The sequence below is a fragment of the Typopeltis vanoorti genome, chromosome 9, assembly GCF_054136105.1.
Source record: "Typopeltis vanoorti isolate ZY-2024b chromosome 9, IOZ_Tvanoo_1.0, whole genome shotgun sequence".
In the NCBI taxonomy this organism is placed as follows: domain Eukaryota; kingdom Metazoa; phylum Arthropoda; class Arachnida; order Uropygi; family Thelyphonidae; genus Typopeltis; species Typopeltis vanoorti.
Genome location: NC_143557.1, coordinates 73,653,755 through 73,681,122, shown reverse-complemented (window position 1 = coordinate 73,681,122; position 27,368 = coordinate 73,653,755). Strand labels below are relative to the sequence as shown.

At 36.3% G+C, this 27,368-nt stretch overlaps 1 protein-coding gene across 3 annotated transcripts in view; it reads right to left on the bottom strand.

The window, feature by feature from the left end:
• Nucleotides 1-5,552: 5,552 nt before the first annotated feature.
• LOC150103156 (AP-1 complex subunit gamma-1-like) overlaps nt 5,553-27,368 on the bottom strand; it is a 418,791-nt gene continuing 396,975 nt past the window's right edge. For all 3 annotated transcript variants that reach the window (XM_090398388.1, XM_090398390.1, XM_090398391.1), the window contains one exon: nt 5,553-7,071. The gene's annotated coding sequence lies outside the window, so the exon portion shown is untranslated. The remainder of the gene's footprint in view (nt 7,072-27,368) is intronic.

The following is a 27,368-nucleotide window of genomic DNA, read 5'->3' as shown; positions in this document are numbered from 1 at the left end:
ATCGCCAAACTAAAGCCTTTTGGTTCTTTATTTCAGTAAATACTTTACGCACCATGCTTATGAAAAATACACCTCTCTGACACTTCGAGTTCCTTCGTACTGAATGAGAGTTTTTGCTCTATTAAGGTTTCTGTGGTCTCTGAGAAGAACCAACGAGTTTAAAACAGCATTCAGGCCAGTAAAATCTAATCAAAATGGACCAATAAAAGGCAAATATATAGATGCTTGGGGAAGTGATCATGTCTTCTGTGTGGTCAACTCAGCAATTATGAGTAAATGCCGGCAAGTGTATTCCAATAAGCTCTCTGGTCAAATTTCGTATGAAACTTCCATAGTTTCTATGTTTTGCTTTGAAATAATGCTGGATTTAATATTCACTTGATTTTATATAATCATGATATAAAATCTAAATAATTCACTAACTAAATTAAATATTTACAGGCAAACATTTCCTAGCTCAAGACAGCATTATCTGAGGTATTTTAAAGACACACACACACACAGCAAAGTGTGGGTCTTTACACACACTTCGGCAATGAAATGACAAGGTTAACTTGTCATTTTGTATAACTGTAGTGCAGCATAACTTCACTAGTTATGCTGCAATTCCATTAAATTAACTAAAAAAACACACACACTGGCAACGAAATGACAAGGACAGTTCACATATGTGAAGGGCAAAAGTGGTGCTTTCTGTGACATCTTCTGTGATGATTGCTGCTGATGGGAGGATATAGTGTGCCAGAATTTGTGTAACAGAACTAATGATGTAACCCTACATGAATTTTTGCATACCACCCTATCCTCCTGTCAGCAATAATCACAGAAGACTGTGACAAAGAGTGATGTTGTCACCCTCCACATGTGACCATCCTTGTTCTGCAAGTCATTTCACTTTCAGTGCTGAGTGTGCATCTTTGAAGTGCTTCTGATAATGCTAGTTTAAGCTGGCAAAACATCAGTGTGTAAATATTTAATCTGGTTATTAAATTATTTATTTTCATTCCAGTTTTACACAGTTTTTATTCCAGGAACTTCAACATGAATCAAAGTCAAGAGAATGCTTGGAGCAGTGGCTATGGCATAAGAAACTGTAGGGATTGGATGTTCAGTCATTGGAAATGATAAAGAGGTGTTTTAGAGAAACATTTGTAGCATACAACATACACCAAGAGTCAGGAGGATAAATCAAATTGATGAGTAGCATTCTTAAGCAGGAGCTGGGGAAAATGGAGTCTATGAAAGAATTTAAAGAGAAATATGATGCATAAATTCATGAACACTTCAAAGTGCAGTTCATTATAATAAGGAAGGCAAAATCAGCACACGAAAGGAAATTAACCAAGCAAACCAAAATTCCAAAGAGATTCTTCATTATGTGGCAAGTAAAAAGAAGAATGACTATGGCAGAGTAATTCTTATGAAGCTGATGATAGTAGGGAGGGTAACTGAAGCCAGTGAAATAGATGAATTACTGAGCATTCAACTTTGCAAAAGTGTATCATCATTCAGAAGGAGAATTCCATTACAACAGGATTGTTTTCCACTCCTGTGGAAAACAATTCCAATGTAATAAAGGAATCTCCAAAACAGACATAGCAAATTATCAAATGATCAGTGATCGCCATCTCAGAAGATGTTAAGGTAATAAAGAAGTTGGTTAAAGATAGAATTCAGGAATGGTTGATTAGAAATGGGATACTATATGGAGACAAATTAGTTTTGTGAAGGATTTTGTGAAGTATGTCTCATTACTCACTGTTTATAATGAAGTGATGATAACTAAGCTAGATAAAAAGAATGGTTATACAATGATACTGCTGGACTTTGCAGAGGAATCTGACATGATGCTACGTGGAACTTTATTATATAAACTGGAGCAAATGGGGATGGATGTGAAGCTGGCAAAAATACAGTGTAACTGTTGTAGCAATTTACCCATGACAATTTATCTAATGTCCAAGTAAACGGAATAACTCAAGGCTACACTACAGTTATGCTGCAATTCCATTAAATTAACTAAGAGACACACATATGTCAAACTAAAATCTTGTGAAAAGCCACTTTTAAAAAGAAGGCAAAGCTGAGAGTCAACATCCTAAATATTCAAATTAATTTCAATATTATATCAGGTAGATAGTAAAAAAAAATAATATATATATATATATATATAGACATACACAGGGTGGCCATAAATTAACTTTCCCTCTTTGGAGGTATCTGTAGCTATAACTAATAAACGGAATGAGTCCACATTTATATTGAAACTTTCGAAGGCATGGGGAGATGAATTCGGCAAAAAAAAAAAAAAAAAAAAAAAAAAAAAAATAGTACCAAAAGTCGCCAATAGGGGAAATTTTGGTGCTGGTGAACCGAAAGCAGTCAAATATTTGCAGTAAATGCAGGCAAAAAGGATTATGCAAATATTACTGTGCGTACGTGACAGCAGCGCCACCAATTCCACTTAAAAAGGGATTGGGAAAGTTCAAGCAGTTATTCGAATGACTGATGAATTGTGCTCAATATGCATCCTACCTTGCCTCAACGTGCTTTACTTGTCAAGTTAGTTTTACCTTAAACAGTGCAATGCCGTAGCGGCCCTTCGGGAATTTAAAAGGCTTCATAACCTGCATACAGGTCCTATTTCAGCTGTAGTACTGAGAGCTATGATTAAGAAGTTTGAAGAAACTGGATCACTGTCCACACGGTTAGCCTAGTGGCTATGCGCTTCACAACCATATGCCTGGGGAAGGAGTGTCCTAGGTTCGATTCCCGTCTACGACATGAAGAGCTTAAGGATCTTTCTCAGCCATAGCCAAGTTAGCCGGTCTTGGGCGTGGACAGCAGGGTTTTTTCCCAAGTTTATCTGTGGGTTTTCATCCTGTAAACAGGCAAACTGGCCTCATGAACACATGCTGCTAGAGTCAAAAAATACATTTCCCCCTCAGCGGCAGGCCGGCTGGGGGTTGTACTAACAAACGCCGTATCTACGTAACATGTGGACCCTGCAATGGAAGCAGGAAAAACACGCAGAGGAAGAAGAAGAAACTGGATCACTAGGAGTTAGACCTGGCAGAGGATGGAAAGCAATGCAAGAAGAGACAGTAACAGACGTTGCTACTGCGGTGTTCGATGACACAGGGACCAGTGCTGGTTCAAGCGCTCGTGCCATAGCTCGCAAACTTCATATTGCTTATGGTACAGTCTGGAAAATCTTACGGAAAATGCTTCACTTCTATCCATATAAGTTCAGTCGTGTGCAAGCTCTAACTACCGCAGATTATGATAAGTGCATGACCTTCGCACTAACATTTCTTGCCTGAATGGAGATCAACAATGACTGGCCTTGGAGAATATTGTGGGGTGATGAGGCTCATTTTTATCTGAATGGGTTGGTCAACACTCACAACTGCAGAATTTGGGCATCTGAACATCCCCAAGCGATCCAGCAAGTACCACTGCATTCTCCAAAAGGAACCGTGTAGTGTGGCTTCACAGCCGATTTCATAATCGGACCATACTTTTTGAGCATATTACCCCTACAGGTCCTGTAACCTGCTCCATCACTGGAGAGATTAATCAACGAATGCTGGAAAATTTTGTCATTCCTGCATTGCAGTAAAGACAATGTTTGGACTCCATGATTTTTATGCAGAAGGGAGCATGGTCACACACTGAACGTTCACTACAGCACCATTTACGCCAGCATTTCATTAATGAGGTTAGCAGTCAGTTCTTTCCGATGGCATGGCCGCCTCAATTCCCGGACATCACTCCATGTGACTTTTGGCTGTGGGGGCATTTGAAATCCGTTGTGTATGTTGGTGGGATTCCCAACTTGCATGTCTCGAAAGAGAAGATAAAAGGGGCTGTTATGAACATCCAATTCGACTCCTTACGCTCAGCTGTAGAGCATGTCACACACCGGATGCAATTTGTTGTACACAAGGAAGGTCAGAACATTGAAAATTGTGTATGTGGTCCAGGGGACCCCGATTCTGATGAATAAAACATTATTTCATGTGCGTTCAATACATTAATTTCTGTCTCTCTCGCAAGTTGTTGTTTTAGTTTAATTATTATAACGTGCCACATATCCAGCTGGAACGAGTGATGCGGATGTTGCTTACACCGTTGAAATGTTATTATTCCATTTTATCTGCCTTCAATGTAATTATCTGCTTGTTTTTGGCTCTGCCAGCACCAAAATTTCCCCTATTGGCGACTTTTGGTACCAAATCTTTTTTTTTTTTTTTTTTTTTTTTTCACAGAAATCATCTCCCCATGCCTTCAAAAGTCTCAATATAAAATTTGGTCTCATTCCGTTTATTTGTTTTAGCTACCGATGCCTCCAAAGAGGGAAAGTTATTTTATGGTCAACCTGAATATATATATATGTTACCGCTAAAGTGCAGAAATCAGTTATTCTGCAGATTATTTAGGTATTGTGCAGATTAACTACAGTGATCGGTAAATGTGCGGAAAATTGTTTCATTTCTCAAATTACCTAGGTAATCTGCAAATTACCTACTAGGCACTAGTTAAAGTGAAAATAAGATCTTTGCTGGAACAACAGCAACGTTTCTGTATGCTTAAATTAAGATAATGTTATTTATTTATTTTTTGATATCTAAAGAATCAAGTTAATACAAACAAACAATCAACAAATTAATTGATAGAATCAATCGTCAATCAATTAATATAATACAAGGAATCAAACAGTTTAAAATATTATTACAATTAAGAAAAAAAACATATGATAAAATTATGTTTACTTATTAAAAAACCAAACTAAAAGTGGAGGGAGGGGGGGAAGGAGTAGGGAAAGGAAATGAGAGAAACAAACTTTTGAACTTTAACGATACGGAAGCCGTTAATGTGCACATTACCTAGGTAAAATGCGGAAAACTCTTGATTCCACACGTTAACGGAGCAAATCAGTTAATCTGCAGATTAGCTAGGTAATGTGCACATTAACGGTTTTCGCACTTTAGCGGTAACATATATATAAAGTAGTAAAGAAAAGGTTTAACATCCACATAACATCAACTGAAAAATAAACAGTTCACTAATCAGCCTTTCACAACATTAGTTGTTGTTCCATCCCCCCCCCCCCCAGAGAATTAGCATTTTTTCTTTTTTGTGAAAATTTCATATAAATGAGAAAATATTATTTGTGTATATGTGCAATTAGTTCCCTATTATCACCAAGCACCAAAATCAGAATTCAACTAGTGAAATCAAATATTGCTAACTTAGTCACCCAAGTGAGTAGCATCTCCATTCTCAAACCCATAACTTTTTGTGATTTGAATGCTACTGTGGTATTGATATCTTACAGCTTAAGTAGAAGCTTAATTACAATTTGTAACATTGTAACATGTATGATTTAATATCCACCCATAGGTACTACTGAAGTGTACAAATGAGTTTACAACCTTTTATGTTGGGATTCACATTAAAAAAGGTAGTATTTAAATACTATGGAATTCCTTACTTTCTGATAATAGTAACTTTTTTTTTAAGCACAAAGAAATTTTTAACTACATATCCCACTTTCTTTATTCAACTTTGTAATTTTTATACACAATTATAAACTCAAAATAATTTTTAGCAATTAAATACAATGTAGAATTCAGGAACTTTCTGTTAAATGTACAAAAAATTCGACACATTTGACTAAGGTTTTTTTCCCTTTTTTTTTCGTGTAAAGATCTGTACTCTGCATAATTTTTTTACCTTACTGCAATGGATGGGAGAGTACTTTTTTAAATGTAGGTGCTATCTTCCAAAATAGTGATAAACACTGCAATTTATTAATATTAATAAATGTTTAATGTAAACATAGCAGACCCATCTCTCTCTCTGTGTGTGTGTGTAGACATGTTATAATTATTACAGAAGAGCTCAAATCTTAGTTTCAGAACATTGTCAATATTGATATATATATCCAAAGTATCCTACAAGCAGTTCAAAATTAAGCAAATGTATAAAATTACAAAAGAGTGAATGGAATGGAGAAAATATTGTACTATATTCTAAATAGATGACTGAAATAAAACTCTTGATTTAAACTGTAAGTAATAAATTAACGTTTGACATTTTTAAGATAAAAAAAGTTAAGAAAATTGATTTTTTATACTTATACACTTAATAATGAATATTTTCTTTTAGTTCAACTCACTTTTTTTTTTATTAAAGTTATAAAAAATAATTATGCAAGGCTAAAAATTTAGCAGCATAAAAAATCATAAGATTTAAAACAAACTTTTCTTAGTGGGAGAGAAAAGTTAAATAGAGTAAAAGAAGTAGAAAGATAGGCCGCTGCAGTACTGAAAGAAATGGATGGCATCTGATATTATGTCACCTTTCAACATGAAAGATGTTGACAATAAACCATGTTTAGACATGGCTTCAACATTATCTGACAGTATGATGATGCTCAACAGTTCCAAGTTAGTGTGTACATAAAACATTTTTTTAAAAAAGTACAACTACATAAACGTTATATATACAGATTTATATGCAATGTATGTATATATTTAATAATGTACACAGATCAAAATTCTTATTGAATAGTTTTACAGGAAAACAACCTCATTATACTACAATCTGTAGCAGATAATTTAAAAATTTACACTAATAATCACTCAAATGATAAATTATTTCCAACTTGTTTTGTGAACAAACTATCTCCAAAATGTCAATGAAATGACAATTAGAATTTTGATGGCAGTATGTGAATGAATATGAAATGTTATCAGAACAGAACAGATTAACAAATAGTTAAAATGCTTTTATTCTGGTGTTTTTATTTGTAACACCAGATAAAAATGTCCATTTCGTTTATATAATGAAATTTACACACAGTGCTATTAGAACAACAGTCTCTTTTGTTCAAATGAAATATAAATATTTCACAGTAACTTTGATGATTATAAAAATCCAGGTGCCAGAATTATGAAATGTATGGATGGCTTAAATCTTCATTTTGTTCTGGCTTTTTTCGCCCCTCTCTCCTCAGCAAACGACTATTTCCTCAATTATTTTCTGAGCATATTTCATCCTATTCTATTAAAAAAAAAAAAAAAAAAAAGTAAGATTTTGTTTTCATTATGTCAGAAAAATACATTTATACTTCTCTGAGAAAGAGAACAAAGAAAGATAATAAGACATATCTATAAAATACTGAATTAGCAAACATTATATTTTTCTTAACGTACAGTGAAATTTGCAATTTATTCAAGGATGGACCTAACATCAGGAGGAGGACCGGTGAATGAATAACACAACTATTAAGTAAAAAGAGAAAGAAAGTGTACGTATTCTAAAACACAATGATGATCAACCCCCTTTACATTTTTTTTTTTTTTGGAATTATGTAGCTTCCTTTTAAACATTAAAAAAAAAAAAAAAAAGAATGAAATTCCATTTATATTTTATCATTAAGAGAGACCTCCAGAAAGTCAGGGACTCATCAAGCAAGGCCAAACACACACACTCACACACTTGCTATCATACTTATTCTTGAATTCATTCACACTACTTGCACACACAACATCCAATGGCAATCCATTCCAATTGCACACCAGCCTATGAGAGAAAAATCTAGCCCTCATCCCCTTCTTAGAGGCATTCCTTCTCAGCTTCCAAAATGATATCAGGATTCCACAATCCTGATATCATTTTTAACACTCTCCTTTGCACTCTCTCTACTGTATCAGAATCGCAATGGAAACAAGGAGACCAGACCTGTGCACAAATAGTCCAAAGTGAGGTCTTAACAAAGCCTTGTAAAGAGGCAAAATTACATCCTTATCTTTACATGTCAAAGCTCGTTTCATCATTGCCATTATCTTCTGAATCGTATTTGCAATCTTTGCTACATGGTCCCTGAACTTCAACTTGCTATCTACTAACACTACATGATCCCTAGCCTGATCAGTTTCTTCTAGCATAATCCCAACAATATAATACAACATTGAATATCTAATCACACCAAAGTGCATGACTTTGCATTTACTGACATTCCCATTCCCACAATTCCAGCCTATTCAAATCATTCTGAAAGTACTGCAATATCAGCAGTGTTCCTGATTATTTTTATTTATATATAATTATACATGTAATTTTAATGAACATACAACAGTAAAACTCAACTAGAATAAAAGTTATGATTTTCACAATTGTTTTGATCTTTTTCATAATCCACGACATAATACAAGTTTTCTTTTTTTGATTCAAAATTCTATAACCTGTGAACAGAATTCAATTTTCATGATTGTCAACAAGTTCTCTATCATTAAAAATAGGTATAAGTCCAAAATTTAATATTACATTATACTGAAAGTGGGCTCTGTCCCTTGATTCCCATGCTTTTAATGCTCTGCCACAACATCTGGTTTAATTTTCAGCCATATTTTCTATCAACTTAGGAAAATGCAAAATGTGTTAAAAATATACATAAAAATATAACGGAAAAACTCACGTAGAAAAATTATTTAATGGTATAATTTTCGCCCGTGTGTCACAGGCATCTTCAGTACAATTAGGCACAAAAATTAAACATTAACTGACAATTCCAAAAAGCGCCACCTAAGTAGCTGGTGTAAGATAACTAAAAAGGTCAATAACTTTCCTAAAAAAAAAAAAAAAAAAAAAAAAAAAAAAAAAAAAAAAAAATTAATACAATAAAAAGTTAGGAAAGATTAGCTGATTTGTAAAGTACTATCTCCCATAAAGGGGACAGACGTAAGCCGTCGGATCTGTTTAAGTTAGGAGAATGAAGTAGAGTTTCACATGCTTCTTTATAAAGGCGTTCCATGAGAAACTGACTTTTGTGAAGAACTCTTGTCTTTTTCCAATGAACTCTGTGTCTAGTGAAGATGGCATGTTCTGCAAGTCCAGACTTTTCAGGTTTAAAGTATTCAATATAAGATTGGTGTTCTTCTAGCCGAATGGAGGCAGATCTTCCCGTTTGTCCGAAATAACATAATCCACAAGAGCACGGAATCTGGTAGACACCTGGATGATTGAGATGTGGAAGCTTGTCCTTTGGAGAAGCGAGAAAGGTGGAGATTTTTCTAAAAGGTCGAAAGGCAACAAAAATATTCAGTGGTTTTAAAATTTTTGCTATACGTTCACTGATGCCTTGTATATAAGGGATGGTAATGCGCGTTATTTTAAAACCACTGAATATTTTTGTTGCCTTTCGACCTTTTAGAAAAATCTCCACCTTTCTCGCTTCTCCAAAGGACAAGCTTCCACATCTTAATCATCCAGGTGTCTACCAGATTCCGTGCTCTTGTGGATTATGTTATTTCGGACAAACGGGAAGATCTGCCTCCATTCGGCTAGAAGAACACCAATCTTATATTGAATACTTTAAACCTGAAAAGTCTGGACTTGCAGAACATGCCATCTTCACTAGACACAGAGTTCATTGGAAAAAGACAAGAGTTCTTCACAAAAGTCAGTTTCTCATGGAACGCCTTTATAAAGAAGCATGTGAAACTCTACTTCATTCTCCTAACTTAAACAGATCCGACGGCTTACGTCTGTCCCCTTTATGGGAGATAGTACTTTACAAATCAGCTAATCTTTCCTAACTTTTTATTGTATTAATTTTTTTTTTTTTTTTTTTTTTTTTTTTTTTTTTTTTTTTTTTTTTAGGAAAGTTATTGACCTTTTTAGTTATCTTACACCAGCTACTTAGGTGGCGCTTTTTGGAATTGTCAGTTAATGTTTAATTTTTGTGCCTAATTGTACTGAAGATGCCTGTGACACACGGGCGAAAATTATACCATTAAATAATTTTTCTACGTGAGTTTTTCCGTTATATTTTTATGTATAGTTATGTCTACTCACGGTTTACCTCTTTTAAAACTTAGTGTTAAAAATATGCCTCAATGTTCTTTACACTATCACTAGCACTAGTGCCATCTCACCCTTACTGGTAATAATATTTGTATTATATATGCTTTTTCCCCATACCAAAGTGGCATTCTTGATGTTTTAACAGCATCTTATTACCAATAATAGAATCAAAGGTCGACAAATGATCCAAGAATAGGCTCCTTATTCCTAACAATGAATAAAAAAGGCAGGAAACTCTGCCTGGCCATCAAACATTTGTATCTCCAAGTTAAATCTTTGATTCTATGGACAATCCAATGAATATGGAATAATGCATATCAATAAATTTACAGCAGTCTCCTTCTGGAAACTACAATGTTTAAACTATCAAATTAATTTTAGCCTTTAAATCTCAAAGCTATCCCATGTTTTCATCTTTCTCTCTCACACACACACAGAATGGTTGCATCTTCTAAAGATAAAATGGACTTTTTGCCACCAGTTTTCTCCTCCAAATCTTGTTTAGACTACTGAGCCAAATATTCCATTACTATCCACAAACCACTCTCAGTGTATCTTCTCTGATCAGTTTTCTCCTCCAAATCTTGTTTAGACTACTGAGCCATATATTCCATTACTATCCATAAACCACTCTCAGTGTGTCTTCTCTGATCTTTTGATAGAAGTACATCAGAAAAATACCATCTGGAGGATTTATTAATATCAGTAGCCTTGATATGAATAAGTTCTTCAGATAGCATCCCTCCAGTTGTACTAAGAACTTTTTCATAGCACAACTTAATATAAATTAACACCCATCCTATATCAACTTCTAAAGCTGTTCTATTCATCTTTTATTGATTTTTTTACATCTATTCCCTTGTCCACACAAGGCCTATAAAGCACATTAGTTCCATGTGTGGGCAAAAGAAAAAGAAGAAAGGAGGAATCTATTCACATTTTGTTTGAGCAGCTGAGGGTTGTATTCTTTGGGGAAGGCAGTGAAGTTGGTTCAGTGACTTTCAAGATAGACTATAAAAGGGTGTTGATTGGTAGTACTTCTTGTTCTAATGATTTTAGAGGAAAGTGGAGGAGTGATAGTGGTCAATTCAGCAGAGCACTGTCCATCTACATGAAAGAAAGCTTTCACGAATAATGTTAAAAATAAAATAAAACATCATTAAGCTATTGTCCCTTTACAGTCACAACCATATTCTCCAAAGTGATGGAGAAAGTCCCCAACAACCAGCTTCTTTGCTACCTAAAGACCCATCAGTGAATTAGTGATTACTCATATGGATCCTGCCATTCTTGTTCTATAGCAGACCTTGCTTACCCACCATTAGATACAGACAATGGAAAGATTCAGAGAATCTTATATAATCAATCTGAATATTTCTAAAGAGTATAACTGAGTCCAGCATTGCAGCCAACTTTCCAAGCTATCATCTTGTGGTCTACTTCCATCACATGTGTCTGACCTCATAATGTCCGATTCTCTCCCGCCACTTCTTTTCCCGTTCTGTGAGCACGAGACTGCTTTGGTGCAACTCTCTGCTTTTCTTGAATCTTTTCTTTTGATCAGCTCTGGTTCAAAATTTCCTCAGGCCATTCAAGTTGCACTCATTTGCAGTCTACATAACTCTCCAAATTCTGATAACTACTCTGACAGTGTTCATTATTTGCCTCTAAACTTGATTTTCTGCAGTCCAAATACCCAAAGAGTGAGGCTGTCCTCCTCTGAGACTAAAGTTCATAAATCAAACTGGCTTCCTTTTAATTCCACTGAATGAGCCAAAAAGATCAAGACATTTGCTGTCAGCAACAATCTTTAACAATTATTTATCTACCTACCAAAATATCTGATAATCCTCTCCACTCTCCTAACACATCTGATTTCTTCTAAATATACTGTGTGTCATATTTCTTGTTGGAAACTCAGAACCCAACTCATTCAAGTTCGCTTTTTTTAAAAAAACATCTTTCACTGAGGCTTGGCAAAACTTACATGGTTACTCTAGGCATTCCCTGAATGGATTAGACATAAGGATCTACTAACCAAATTACCATTTTATGGTCTACCATCCACCCTTTGCAATTGAATTCTCAATTTCCTCTCTTATTGTTTGCTGTATGTGTCATTTCTTCAGATTCCCTATCCCCCTTTCAATGTAGGAGTACCACTGAATTCTGTATTTCTCCCCATGCTTTCTCTTAATCATAAATGATCTTCTCTCAAATCCTATCCATATTTTTGCTGATGATGCAATTCCTGTTTTTAATTTGATAAACTGTGCTGTGCTAAAATAATGTAGGAGTACCACTGAATTCTGTATTTCTCCCCATGCTTTCTCTTAATCATAAATGATCTTCTCTCAAATCCTATCCATATTTTTGCTGATGATGCAATTCCTGTTTTTAATTTGATAAACTGTGCTGTGCTAAAATATCCCTTTAATTTTCATGATCTGTAATTAATGTCTTAAACAATGATCTCCTTGCCATATTTCAGGGGAATGAAGTTAACTTCAATTCTACCAAATTTCCTCCTTACTACACACAAAAAAGATCAAACTTCACGTCCTCTCACCTTTTCATAATATTGTGATCACCATTAGATGGTATTTCCCATGCTGAGATGTTATATAAACTCAAAGGGATAGTATGCAAAACAGATTTGTGACATGAATAGGAAAGTAGATGAATAACAGATATCAGAAAGTGCTATGGATGTTTAGTCTAAAAGTCTTAATAATTAAACTAGACAAGAAATCATATTAAAGAATATATAGGAGGATAAACTTTATATTCTGTTTAAGCAACCATACCACCTGAGATTAGCTATGCTAACACATTCCTGGATGCTAACAATGTCAAGCTCTTTCCTAATATCCTCATTTTTAATATGATATTGCCATTGATGCCATATGTTCACATCCCCTAATCAGGACTCTCATATGTGTGGTTTCTAGTCTTTGGCCAAGTGTTTTATTCCTTATCCAGTTCTCAGATCCATAAGTTAAAATAGATTTGTAACATTGTCTTGTATACAGATAATTTAGTGTTTTGGCTAATTTCTCTCTTATTCCATAAAAATTTATTCAGTTGACTTCCTACCATACCAGCTTTGTTGATTCTATTGTCTATTTACATATTTAATTTACCATCTTCACTAAAAATCGTGCCTAAGCAGCTGAAATGTTTTACTTGTTCTACAAGTTCTCCATTCACAATGTTGATATTTTCAATGCTTCTGCCTATTTTCATGGTCTTTGGCTTGTTATTGCTGACCTTCATACCATATCTATTACAACAGTTATTCAATTTAGTAAGAGTATTCGAGGGCTAGGGGTGAGTCTTTCCTATCCTGCTAAGTCATTTCGTCTTATGCAGCCACCAAAGGAGGCAAGCTAGTCTCAATAGGAGCCGGTCCCAAGCCCGGATAAATGCGAGGGTTGATGTCAGGAAGGGCATCCGGTCGGAAAACTTCAGTGCCAACTCAAACTATGATTATGAGTCGAAGAGAAAATGATATAAGGGCTAGGGCGTACCCCTTAAGCGATGTGCAGCCACATCGCCCTACAGCTGTGAGAAGTGGACGAGGGCTACTGCATCAAGGGCGGGTGCGGTTAAAGAAGCGAGCCCAGCAGGTGGAGAGGATGTTGCGAGTGGGAACACTGAATGTTGGAAGCATGACTGGAAGGGGAAGAGAGGCGGCAGACATGATGAGGAAGAGGAAGTTGGACATTTTATGTGTGCAGGAGACAAGGTGGAAAGGGGGAAAGGCAAAGGAACTGGGAGATGGATATAAAGTGTTCTACTCTGCAGCGAATAACGAGGGAAGAAATGGTGTAGGAATTGTGGTGTGTGGTAGAATGAAGGGTGAAGTACTGGACGTGGGTAGAAGGAATGACAGGATCATGCGAATGAAATTGGGTCTTGGAGAAGAGCGGGTGGTCGTATTATGTGTATATGCCTCGCAAGTTGGTTGTACAGCAGAGGAAAAAGATGAGTTCTGGAACGTGTTAGATGAAGAAATGAGGGAATTGGAAGAAAATGAGATGGTGATTGTCGGAGGAGACTTGAACGGGCACATAGGAAGACAGAATAGAGACTGTGAAAGGGTGCATGGTGGCCATGGAGTGGGAATGATGAACCAGGAAGGAGAGAGGGTTGTGGACTTTGCAGTAGCGTTTGATCTGGCAATTGTGAACTCATATTTCTTCAAGAGGGAAGAACATTTGATAACATTTAGAAGTGGTAACAACAGCTCACAAATTGACTACATTTTGACTAGAAGAAAACATCTTAAGGTTGTGACAAATTGTAAAGTAATTCCAACAGATCAAGTAGCACAACAACACCGACTGCTGTGCGCATACTTTAAAATAAGATTGAAGATAAGAACTTCTGGTTGCCATGGGATGAAGACAATTAAGTGGTTTCGCTTAAAAGAGAAGAGTGTGAGGAATCGTTTTAGGGAGAGAGTGTTAGAGAGGATTTCGGATGGACTGGAAAGTGTACAAGATTGGTGGAAACATAATTCAAAAGTAATCCTGAGCTGTGCAATCGAGGTGCTTGGTGAGACATCTGGAAAGATTAGAGAGCAGGAGGGTTGGTGGTGAATAATGTACAAGTGGCAGTGACAGCTAAGAGGAAGGCAAAGCAGAAGTGGGATGAGTCAAGAGTGGAAGAGGACAGAGAGGCGTACAAAGAGAGAAAGCAAGAAACCAAGAGAGTTGTGGCACAGGCAAAGGCCATGGCATATCAAGATCTGTATGATCAATTAGAAACAAAGGAAGGACAGAGAAAAATTTACCAACTAGCGAAATGTAGAAATAAAGCAGCTAAGGACATCTTACATGTGAGGCAGATCAAAGATGCTGAAGGAAGAGTATTATGGAGGGATGTGGACATAAGAAACAGATAGAAAATATACTTTGAGGGACTTTTGAATGAGGAAAATGCAAGGACTCACAGAGGAGATGGGGAGCCTTCTGAGGGGATGGTGCAGAACATCAGTAGAATGGAAGTGACGGAGGCCATGAAGATGATGAGGAATGGAAAAGCGGTGGGCCCCGACAGAATTCCAGTGGAGGCATAGAAGGCACTGGGGGAAGAGGTAATTGACCTGCTGTGGGACCTGTTCATGAAAGTTTGCCAACAGGAAAATATACCTGAGGAATGGAGGGAGAGTACTCTTGTTCCCATCTACAAGGGTAAAGGGGATGCACAAGACTGTAAAAATTACAGAGGAATAAAGTTGATGTCCCACACAATGAAGATCCTAGAAAGGGTGCTTGATGGTAGATTGAGGGAGGAGGTGGAGATTGCAAAGGAACAATTTGGCTTCATGCCTGGTAGATCAACAATAGATGCTATCTTTGGGTTACGACAGATGATGGAAAAATATCGAGAGAAACAAAGGGAACTACATCTGGTATTTATTGATCTGGAGAAAGCATACGATAGAGTGCCAAGGCAAGAAGTCTGGAGGTGTCTGAGGGAGAAGAAGGTGCCGGAGAAATATGTCAGGTTGGTGCGGGAAATGTACAGAAATGTGAAGACAAGTGTTCAGACCTGTTTGAGACAGACAGAAAGTTTTCAAGTAACAGTTGGCTTACATCAAGGGTCAGCATTAAGTCCGTTTCTGTTTAATATTGTGATGGAGGTGGTAACAGAGGAGGTGAGAGAAGATGCACCTTGGACAATGTTGTATGCAGATGACATCTTGCTGTGTGTAGATTTAAGAGAAGAAGCGGAAACTAAACTGGAAAGATGGAGAAAAGTACTGGAAGAGAGAGGTATGAGACTGAGCAGAAGTAAGACAGAGTATATGTGTTGCGCAGTGGGCGGTGGCCAGGAGACAGATCTGGAGCTGGAAGAAAATGTCATCAGGAAGGTGAGAGACTTTAGATACTTAGATTCAACAGTGGAAGAAGATGGAGGAGTTGAGAAGGAAGTGGGATGCAGGATACAAGCAGGTTGGAGGAACTGGAGGGAGATGGCTGGAGTGTTATGCGATAAGAGGGTGCCGATCAATCTGAAAGGCAAAATTTATAGGACAGTAGTGAGGCCAGCTATGACATATGTTATAGAAACTGTGGCCCTGAGGAAAAATAACATCAGCAGGATGGAAGTAGCAGCGATGAGAATGCTTAGGTGGATGTGCGGTGTGACCAGAAAGGATCATCTGAGAAATGACTATGTCAGGGGAACAGTGAAAGTTACGAACTTAGGAGCGAAAATACAGGAGGCAAGGTTGAGATGGTTTGGTCATGTGATGAGGAGGGAGGGCGAATATGTGGGAAGAAGGGTCATGCAGATGGATGTGCAAGGAAGACGGAAGCGTGGGCAGCCAAAGAAGAGATGGAGGGAGCTGGTAGAAGAGGACTTGAAGATGAAGAACTTGGATGTGGTGACAGCCCAAGACTGGAAGGTGTGGAGGAGACTCATAACAAACAGTGACCACACTTAAGTGGGAGAAGCTGTAGAAGAAGAAGAAGATTCAATTTATAAAGAGAATCTTGCAGACTTGTAGCAGATTTATTGAGAAGTATAACATCATCCGCATAAAGCAAAGAGCTGAGATTAACATCTCCAAGTTTCTTTTCCTCGTCCTTCATCCCTGCTACTGCTGTATTGTGGAACAGTCTTCCTCCTGATCTGTTTCCCAAGGAATACAATATACAGACTTTTATATCAAATGTAAGCAAGTTTTTCCATACATGGTACCGATGTACTACAGGTTGATTAACCAACCTCTAGTGTATGAGCTCAACATTATAAAAGAAGAAAAAAAATTGTCCATAACCAAGGCAGTGATTGTTGCTCTGATTGGTAAATCTTATCATGGGTGGTTACTAAACATGTGGAATTTTCAATTAAAAATAGATACATCTCTAACTACAAAGTAGGTGATTATGAAAAGATTAGGAGATAGCTCAGGACAATGTTATGGCATAAGAAACTGCAACAAAAGTAAGTCAGCAGTGCAATGGAAATGGTTAAGGGCATGTTTAAGATAAGCAGCATTTGAGTGCATATTCAGGATCAAGAGAATAAATGTGGGAGGTAAATGGATATAGCATCATTAAGAAGGAGCTGCAAAAAATGTAGATAGAATATATGAAGAATGATCAGCAACAATAAGAAAAAAAATACACTTAACCACCGTACTGGCCAGGATACACACATGCATCCTTGATTACATAGATGCAAAGTGTTCATTGAAGTTCATTCACAGAATCTTTGAATATTATAGAAAAAAAAAAAAAGATATTGATACAAAGCATATAGTTTTGATATATTTGATCCATGGTGATTAATCACCATGCTGTCAGTATGGTAAGGAAGTTAAAATCAGATTATAACAGGAAATCTTTACAGCTCTTTTATTACATGGCTAATAAACAATGGTACTACCAGGAACTTTATTAAATTAACTGGAGCAAACAGGTTTACTCAACAGGTTGGCATTGGTTGATTACACGTTGATTATTGTTTGTTGATGTTTAGTGGAATAAACACCTATTGATAATAATTACTAACTAAATGTATTTAGTTAATAACTATTATGTCAATATTTCACCTTGGTCACCAAGGTATTATTATTATGCACAAAGAAATACACTGTGCACATGTATGCAGGAACACTGGCTAGAAAGCAAACACATACTAAGTGCGAATGGTGGGATATCCTACAGTCCTAATTGCCCCCCCCCCCCCCTCATGAGTGTGATGATGGAAATTTACTGATGGTCTCATGATGACTTCTGAGATTTTTCATAAAGTGAGATAGCTGAATGTTATAATGCTGAGGCAGATTATAGGAGTAGTCTCTTGGATTTATATCTGCTCCTGCACTTTTCCACTGAATCCAGTGATCCATATCCATGACATGATCTGTTGCTCCAGAATGACTAAAGTGCAATTAATGGAATATAGTTCTCCTGTGTTCATCCAGGCAGATGTTACTAGTTCTTCCTGTTTTTCCACAGTAAGATAGTATGCAGAAGCAAGGGATTCAGTAGACCTAATTATGGTCTAGATGATCTAGTTTTTGGAAGGCTTGAAAAGGTAGTCTGCATCATATTATCATTTTTTAGAGCATCTGAAATTTTTTCTGAGGTGCACTGGATATACAGAATTGCAAGTTTTTTTTTTTTTTTTGGTGGGGGGGGGATTAGGTTTAGGAGATGAGCAGAGTTCTGTTGCTCCAGAATGATTATAGTGCAATTAATGGAACATAGTTCTCCTGTGTTCATCCAGGCAGATGTTAGTAGTTCTTCCTGTTTTTTAAAGTCATTTTGGAAATTCCAAAATGACTTTGTGGGATACATTTAGTACATAATTTACTGCAACACAATCTGTATTATTTTGATTAGTGTTTGAAGTAGTTGCATGATGTATATTAAGTATATGAATAATGCAGACTATGCTAAGTATGCATGGTGAAGTAATATTAAAATCTCAGAAGCAAGCAGTCATTCCTTTCATCAAGAAAACATACGAGTTTTACTTTGAGAAATCAGGACTGGACCTACCACTTAAATACCATATTCATCAATGCCATTTGTCATCCCAAAGTATGGAGAAAGCCTAGAGACCATGCAAGTGACTGCTACTGCTGTTAAACATCTCTGGCACATAATGAAATACCCAAACTTTCCATCAAACATGAGACCATGAATGAACACAGGTCTACTGATAGAGATGAAAGTGCATCACTATATTCTCATCTACTACATTCAGACTTTCAGCTGCATTTATGAGAACACAAGTTCTCACAAGAACAAAGTCAGCAAAATGTAGAATCATTTTTAACACTATTCCAAATGGAAACATTAGAAAGAAAACATGACTCAGATGAATGCCATTTTGTTTTATAGATGATTCAAAGCATGCACGTGCACACACACACACACTGGAAATAATTCTAATAGCATATGTTATCCATATGAAAGACTCATAAAAACACAGCTTTCCTGCTTTACAAATACATTAAATATGATGAATACAGATGTAACATTTACAGCAACCTCAAAGTAATAGCAATTTAATTGGGATGCAGCTAGGCTTAATGGGAAAAATGATGCTTTTATTATGTGAGTAATATCAAGCCAAAGACACAAAAATAGGTTAAAAAATGACTAGTTCAACAGACCCTAACAAGGATGAAAATTTTCATATCCCTGTCTTGTAAAATCTAAAATAGTTCTCTTGCAACTACTCCACATTAAACTTGGGTATGATGAAAAAGTTCATTAATTCTTTAGTAACATACGAATAGCAATGTAAAAGTTAAAAAAGTATATTAGTCCACAAATTCATACATTTATGGAGGATAGTTTTTCAATGATGTCTTAAATAATACTGAAAACATGCATTGAAGGTCTCAAGTGTTCTGCCACTTTTCTAGGATTTGTTAGAAGGGATGATGACAAAAACATTGTAGAAGTTATACAAAATGTTATCAAAGATCCACTTCTTATATTCAGATTTGGATTTCTTTCTTCATAACTTAGTACTGTCAGTGATGAACATGGCAATTCTATCGGGGCATTTCTTGTATAGAACAATGATATTCAGGCAAATGAAACTAAATATGCTTTCTGATTTTTGCTGGTTCTTAATCTCACCAATGCAGTTAAAGGTTCACATGAAATGCTATTTGTTCAACACTTAATTTTGATTCCTGAAATACCAGAGGATGATAGGATAATTTTAAGTTCACATTAAAATTAATCAGACATACCACCTTTTTTTATCTTCAAGGAAAAATAAAAGTGTCTCATTTGTTGATTAGTGTCATTATTTGGAATATCCTTCACCCTTCCTTCTAGTCATCATCATCATCATCAAATTCCTGACATGTACCCTCAAGGGGGTGTTACAGGATATGATAGTACTACATGAAAAATTTACATAATTACTACCTTCCTATCTACAATTTTCCTCCAAATCAGTCTGTTACTTGTCAAGACTCCAATATTATCATTATCAGATCTTATATTCTTATCGTCTAAGGCACTTTGTACTGTATCAATCCACCTATATCTTGGTCTTCCTCTGGGTCATTTTCCTGCCAACCTGGCAGAGAACACTTGTTTTGCTAATCTTAACTCACCCATTCTGTTTAAGTGACCATACCACCTGAGATTAGCTCTGCTAACACATTCCTGGATGCTGACAATGTCAAGTTCTTTCCTAATATCCTCGTTTTTTAATATGATATTGCCATTGATGCCATCTGTTCACGCCTCTAATTTTTCTCAGGAATCTCACATCTACGGTCTCCAGTCTTTGGTCAAGTGTTTTACTTCTGACCCAGCTCTCAGATCCATAAGTTAAAACTGGTTTGAACACTGTCTTGTATACAGCTAATTTAGTGTTCCGACTAATTTCTCTCTTATTCTATATGAATTTATTCAATTGACTTCCCACCATACCAGCTTTGCTGATTCTGTTGTCTATTTCTATATTTAATTTACCATCTTCAGTAAAAATCATGCCTAAGTAGCTGAAATGTTTTACTTGTTCCACAGGTTCTCCATTCACAACACAGTTGACATTTTCAATGATTCTGCCTATTTTCATTGTCTTTGTCTTTTTAATGCTGACCTTCATACCATATCTATTACAACAGCTATTCAATTTAGTCAGAGAATCTTGCAGACTTGTAGCTGATTTATTTAGAAATATAACATCATCCGAATAAAGCAAAGAGCTGACATTAACATCTCCAATTTTGATATCAGGTTTAATACCACATTCCTTCATAATGTGATCCATATAGATAATGAATAACAGAGGGGATAATGTACATCCTTGTCTCACACCAGATTTAACATTAAACCATCTTCCTGTACTTCCTTCAATTCTAACTGCTGACTCACAACTCAAATAAAGACTAAGTATTGCTTGATATAATGCCCCATTGACACCATATAACTGCAGCGTATTGAATAGCTTCTCTCTTGGCACCTTGTCATATGCCTTTTCCAAATCGACAAAACTTAAATACAGATCTTTGTTATATTCCCATGCTTTCTCGACTATTTGTCGTAAAGTGAAGATCTGATCCTGACAGCCTCTATTTGGCCTGAATCCAGCTTGTTCTTCACCAAGCTTTTCTTCCACAATTCTTCTCAACCGTTTCTCAAGTATACTTGCATAGATCTCGCCAGGAACACTCAGTAGGGAAATACCTCTGTAATTCTCACATTCAGTTTTATTTCCCTTTTTATATATGGGTACTATGAGAGCTCTACTCCAATCATCGGGAATTCGTCCCTCTGTCCAGGCTTTCTGAACTATGCAGTGCAGCCACTGTAAGACTCTTATACCACCATACTTCAGCATTTCTGGTCGAATATCATCTACTCCTGCTGCCTTTCCACATTTCAAGCCTTTGACGGCTTTTTCTACTTCAAGTATGGATATGTATTCCTGACTGCATGCCTGGTCAGTGTTTTTTATCACTGTGCTGTCATCACTGCTTGTTTCATTTAGCAGTTTTTCAAAGTAATTACTCCATACTTCAAGGATATCTTTTTCTCCTGTTTTCATTTCACCTTTATCATCTCTAATTCCTTTTACAGCACTCTTTCCTCCATTCCTAAGCTTCTTCAACAACCTCCAGAATATTTTGCCACCTTCTTGATATTTATTTTCTATATTCTTGCCAAAGTCCTCCCATGACTTTTGTTTAGCTAGTTTTACACACTGTTTAGCTTTCTTACATTTGTCTCTGTATTCTGTAAGAGTAAAAGCTGACTTATTTGCCAGGAACTTTTGATATGCTTTCTTCTTTTCCTTCACTGCCTCTTTAACTTCCTGTGTCCACCAGGGAGTTCTGATTTTTTTATCTTTGCACACAACCTCACCACATGCCTCTCTGGCAGAATCAATCAATGTTTCCTTCAGAGTTTGCCACTGAATCTCCAAGGTTTGATTCCTGTTCTCAAACTCTTTCATTTTCTTTTCAATAATATTTCTGTATTTTAGTCTACAGCTCACATCTGAGAGCTGCTCAACTTTTATTCGCTTTAAAACTTTCTTACACGTTATTCTTTTCAATATGAAATTCAATTTTATCCTGCTCAAGACTAAATAGTGATCACTTCCAATTTCAAATCCTCTGTACACTCTGGTGTCCTGCACCATTGAGAAAACATCACTATCAACAATAACATAGTCAATGAGACTTTTCTTATTCCATGCCTCTTCTCTCCATGTGAATTTGTGCACATTTTTATGTTGGAACATGGTGTTAGTAATAACCAGTCCATGTCCTGAGCAGAAATCCAACAGGTATTTGCCATTATTATTAGCTTTGCTCTTTTCTCCAAATTTTCACAATATATTTTTGTATGTCTGACAACCATTTCCTACTCTGCTATTCAGATCCCCAACAAGGACCAACTTTTCCTTTTTCATTGTGTCAGTTGCTTTTTCTAAAGCCTCAAAAAATTCCTCCACTTCTACCTTAGTAGAACCTTCTGTGGGACCATAGGCACAAATAAGTCTCATTGTCCAGTTCCCCATTCTCATATTTGTCCACATCACTCTTCTTGAGACTGACTGCCATTCAAGAAGATTAGCCCTGTATCTTTTGTTGAATACTATGGGTACTCCTTCTTTTCCTTGATTGCATTGCCTGAATATAACATTTTGTATTTATTGCTCAGAAAGAACTCACCAGTTTTTGTCTTTTTTGTTTCAGTCACCCCTATTATGTCGATCTGGTACTTATCTAATTCATCAGCTAGCTCAATTTCTTTGCCATTCAGGCTTCTTATGTTGATAGTACCGATCTTTAACTCTGGTGATGTTGAGTTGGGGTGTGTTTTCAGATTTGTTCGAGTAGCTGACTTTTCACTGTTCGCCCCGGTTCCCTGGTGAAAACAACGGGGGCCTTGTTTAACCGGGCGACGCCCCAGCCGGCATGAAATTTTGTCATGTAGTACCATCATTTTTTATTTTAGTTTAACCAATAAGAATACAATTTGGTCGGCTAAATCCCAAATTGCCAGCCCATCCTTGTTCGTTCAGTATTCAGGTAGATACCCAACAGATTGCACCACGAGAAGGCAAGGATTGGACATTAGGTCAGAAGCCCTGGTCGGTTCTCTGCATTCCTTTAAAGGCTATGTGGAGGTCTCCTCTCAGTTATACAACTTTGACCCTTAAACACCCCAGAGGGTGTTTCTAGTCAACTGCCATAAACTTCCTTTAGTTTTGTTTCCAAATCTTTTAAAAACATTATGGATTTCATGGCTTTACTCAAACTGATAGATCCACTGGTATTTAGCAGAATACCACTGCCAGCAAACCATTCCCAATTATTAACAAGCCAGTGCCATAAATTAAGAAAACCATAATCAGAAAAATGCAGAGCACACACACTTAGAATTGAATCAGCTGCCAATGTTCTCATCTCAGATTCCTTGCTGTCTAAGCCCTTGGCATTATATTAATGAAATACATTTTTTTTTTAACTTTTGATTTAGAATTCAATGAGTATCAAAAATTTCTTTCTAGTCTTTCCACAATAAACCCAGTTTTAATCACCCAAATGGCCATACTGATGAAATATATATACAGGGATTTTTTTCAGCCGAAATGGTCTGGAAAAGTTTACCGGAACGTGTTCCGGGACCGTTCCGGCTGAAAAAAAGCCCTACACATATATATATATATATATATAAATATATCAATAAATTTGTTATGTTATTATTTATCTTTCAAATGTTTTTTCTATTTCAATGGCACTTCACATTCATGTAATTACTCATGTGTAAACATGTCAAGGCTGGTAAAGGATAATGTTAAATCACTGTTTCCAACCAGCATAAACACAACTCAGAATTTGTTTCATTTTCTATGCAATCATTTACTCTAGTTTTCAAGCAAACATACATGTTACATTCATATGACCCAACTTATATAGTGATCCTATGATAATTCTACAGTAGACAAATATTTGCTCATTATAGAATCACTAACACTAGACTATGTTAGACAATTCTAGTGAAAGCTAGAGATCCTACAATTTGTTATGTCTGATAAAAATAATTATGACTGTATCTGAAACAAAAGTTGTTAATTCTCAAAGATAACATTAGTATGGCCTGAGGACAAAACAAATGCTCCTTCCTACAATTATGAAAAAGGCAATTATATGTAGTTAATTTTCTTTGTTTCTTTCACCTTCATGTTTTATTCTACTTCAGAATCGAATATTTCTCTGTATTTTTTTTTTTTTTAACTTTTGTATTTAGTTTGCTACACTGAAATTTACCTGAATTGAGTGTTACAAGCATTTTATTATTTGGGTTTTCTTGAAACATCCTAATACAGATTTCATATGGTAGTATGATATGCTTAACTCAGTTCATGCTCATTATTAAATAATCTATAATGTTCTAGTTTAAAACAAGTAAGCTTAAATATATAAATGAGGCATACTTTTTTTTTTTTTTTTTTTGCTGTAGTATATGTGATTCCCTTTATATTTCTTTACTACATATGCAAGTTTAATAGAATCAGAGGTATAGCTGTATGTAGTATAAAATCTTAAAATATAAAAGATTTTAAACGAAGAGATGTGCAGTAATGAAGTTGAGACTGCGAAGCAGAAATGAGACTTTTTAGTAAAAATCTAATAAAAATCCGAATTAAAAATAAGTAAATAATAATAATCAAGAGAGAAACTGAGTTTTACTTTAAAACATTATATACAAATTATATACAATCTACTTTGTGGTAATTAAATGAATGGTAAATGGAAATATATGAGCAATTTTGTTGATAATGGAAAATATGTTTTACTAAAGTAAGTCAAAAAGTATTCACAATGCATTTATTAAAATTAGCATAGCAATACTATAAAATATATGAGTATCATTTCTCACTACAGTCATTTTTGGTTTTGAATACAACTTTGTTTGGTAATATGCAAGCTGTGGTAGGTATGATTGCAAAAATAAAAAAAGAAAATAAGTAAATAAATAACAATAATAATATTAATAAAATATCAGTTGGGCAACTAACCACAGAGGAGCTTCACTTCTTGATTCTTTTAAGGATTGGTCACATTTAGCTTGCACAGCTGTGGATTATACTTCCTGAGAAACATAGGATGGGAGACTGTTCCAGAGAGCAGCAAAAGAATCGATAAATGAAGAGGAGGAGTCTGTTCTGTGGGTTTGGAGTTGTACTGTGAAGTTGAATAGTTGCTGTATGTGTTTCACTGGATTTAACTGAGGTTAGAGGAATTACTGATGGCAGTTCAGATGAACACTGGCCATGGATGTATTTGTAGAAGATGAAAGCTGTAGAAACTGTGCACTTGTGTGAGAGTAGGTGGAGTGAAATGAGGAGTAGCTTCCATAAAACGCTACTCGATGCCATAGACGACAGGCTGTTGTGCGCAAGCACGTTTAGTGTGGGACCCCACCGTACCACTTTTGTTATATTTTCCCACCTTACTAATGCCGGGTTAAGGAGCTTAGGGACACCACCCAGATGTGTGAACATTATTCAACAGTTGCCCAATCCCATCATTTGGAATCCCATCATTTGGTCTATCCTCTGACTTCTGCATCTGGATTGCCAATTTCTGACTGGACACATGCTACATGGATGGTTGAGAGTTTCCTATCTTCTAGCTATTTAACTAATGCTGGGGTTCCACAGGGCTCCGTTCCCTCCCTCACTCTCTTCTTCATATATATGTGTGTTTGTGTGTATATCAGTTACCTATTCCAGTTGGACACTAACCCAATACACAGCTTTACTGGTGGCAGCACACTACACTCTTCCTTATTCAACAAAGCATGTCCCATACAAATTATCACCAACTCCAGAACAACAATCTCAGCTGCTCTAGATTCTGATCTCCAAAACCTTTCCTTGATTAAATTTTGGATAACCTTGTAAGTTTCAGTGCTAGCAAAACACAGTTCAGTCTTATCTCCCACAAAGAACTGTTTTTCTTAACAACCAAATCTCTAGTTAAATGAGATCACTTCTCTTGGGATATTGGGATCAATTTTCTTGGAGGAATTACTGATGGTGGTTCAGATGAACACTGGCCATGGAAGTATTTGTAGAAGATGAAAGCTGTAGAAACTGTGCACTTGTGTGAGAGTGGGTGGAGTGAAATGAGGAGTAGCTTCCGTAAAACGCTACTCGACGCCATAGACGACAGGCTGTTGTGCGTAAGTAAGTTTAGTGTGGGACCCCACCTTACCACTTTTGTTACATTTTCCCACCTTACTAACGCCGGGTTAAGGAGCTTAGGGACACCACCCAGATGTGTGAACATTATTCAACAGTTACAGATTTGTCATTTGTATGGAATTAAGAGTTGTTCAGAGATGAATTAACACCTTTTTGCAAAAGAGAAATCCTAATATTTTGGATGCCAAGGAAGCCGTAGTTGTAATAATAAAGTAATATCCCAAGAAAAGTGATCTCATTTAACTAGAGATTTGGTTGTTAAGAAAAACAGTTCTTTGTGGGAGATAAGACTGAACTGTGTTTTGCTAGCACTGAAACTTACAAGGTTATCCAAAATTTAATCAAGGAAAGGTTTTGGAGATCAGAATCTAGAGCAGCTGAGATTGTTGTTCTGGAGTTGGTGATAATTTGTATGGGACATGCTTTGTTGAATAAGGAAGAGTGTAGTGTGCTGCCACCAGTAAAGCTGTGTATTGGGTTAGTGTCCAACTGGAATAGGTAACTGATATACACACAAACACACACATATATGAAGAAGAGAGTGAGGGAGGGAACGGAGCCCTGTGGAACCCCAGCATTAGTTAAATAGCTAGAAGATAGGAAACTCTCAACCATCCATGTAGCATGTGTCCAGTCAGAAATTGGCAATCCAGATGCAGAAGTCAGAGGATAGACCAAATGATGGGAACTTAAGTTCCCATCATTTGGTCTATCCTCTGACTTCTGCCACTTACAGTGGCAGAATCCATAGTGGCAATCATTTATTAGTTGAAAGCTTTCAAAGTAACAAAGGAATTGAATGTTGATGAATCTCTTCATTGCTTTACAGAGAATCAAGGTGAGGAAAATTTCAGCAATAGTTTGAGAGTAAGGATTTGTTATCCTTCTTAGGAATAGGTTGTACAGTATGGTGCAAAAATAAACAAAAAATTGAACTTTGACATCCCATCAGTACACGTGTTATGAGTTATGCCATTCGACTGCATGCACATTAACAGAACAGCATGTGTAGAGTCTATGACATTACATTTAGCTGTAGAAATGGTGTTGACGTTGGACAAAAAGACGTTTAATGTTGAGCACTATTTTCGTTCATGTGGAGTTAGAAGAGCAAATAGTCCAAGCCTATAACATGTTTGTGAGCAGTTTGTTCATCGTTTCCATAAGCATGCCCCAAGCAATAGTGTCATTGAGAGGTTCCAACATAACGGGAGTGTTCTGCCACAATGCAAAGGGCATTCAGCGAGACCATTAACTGTTAACAT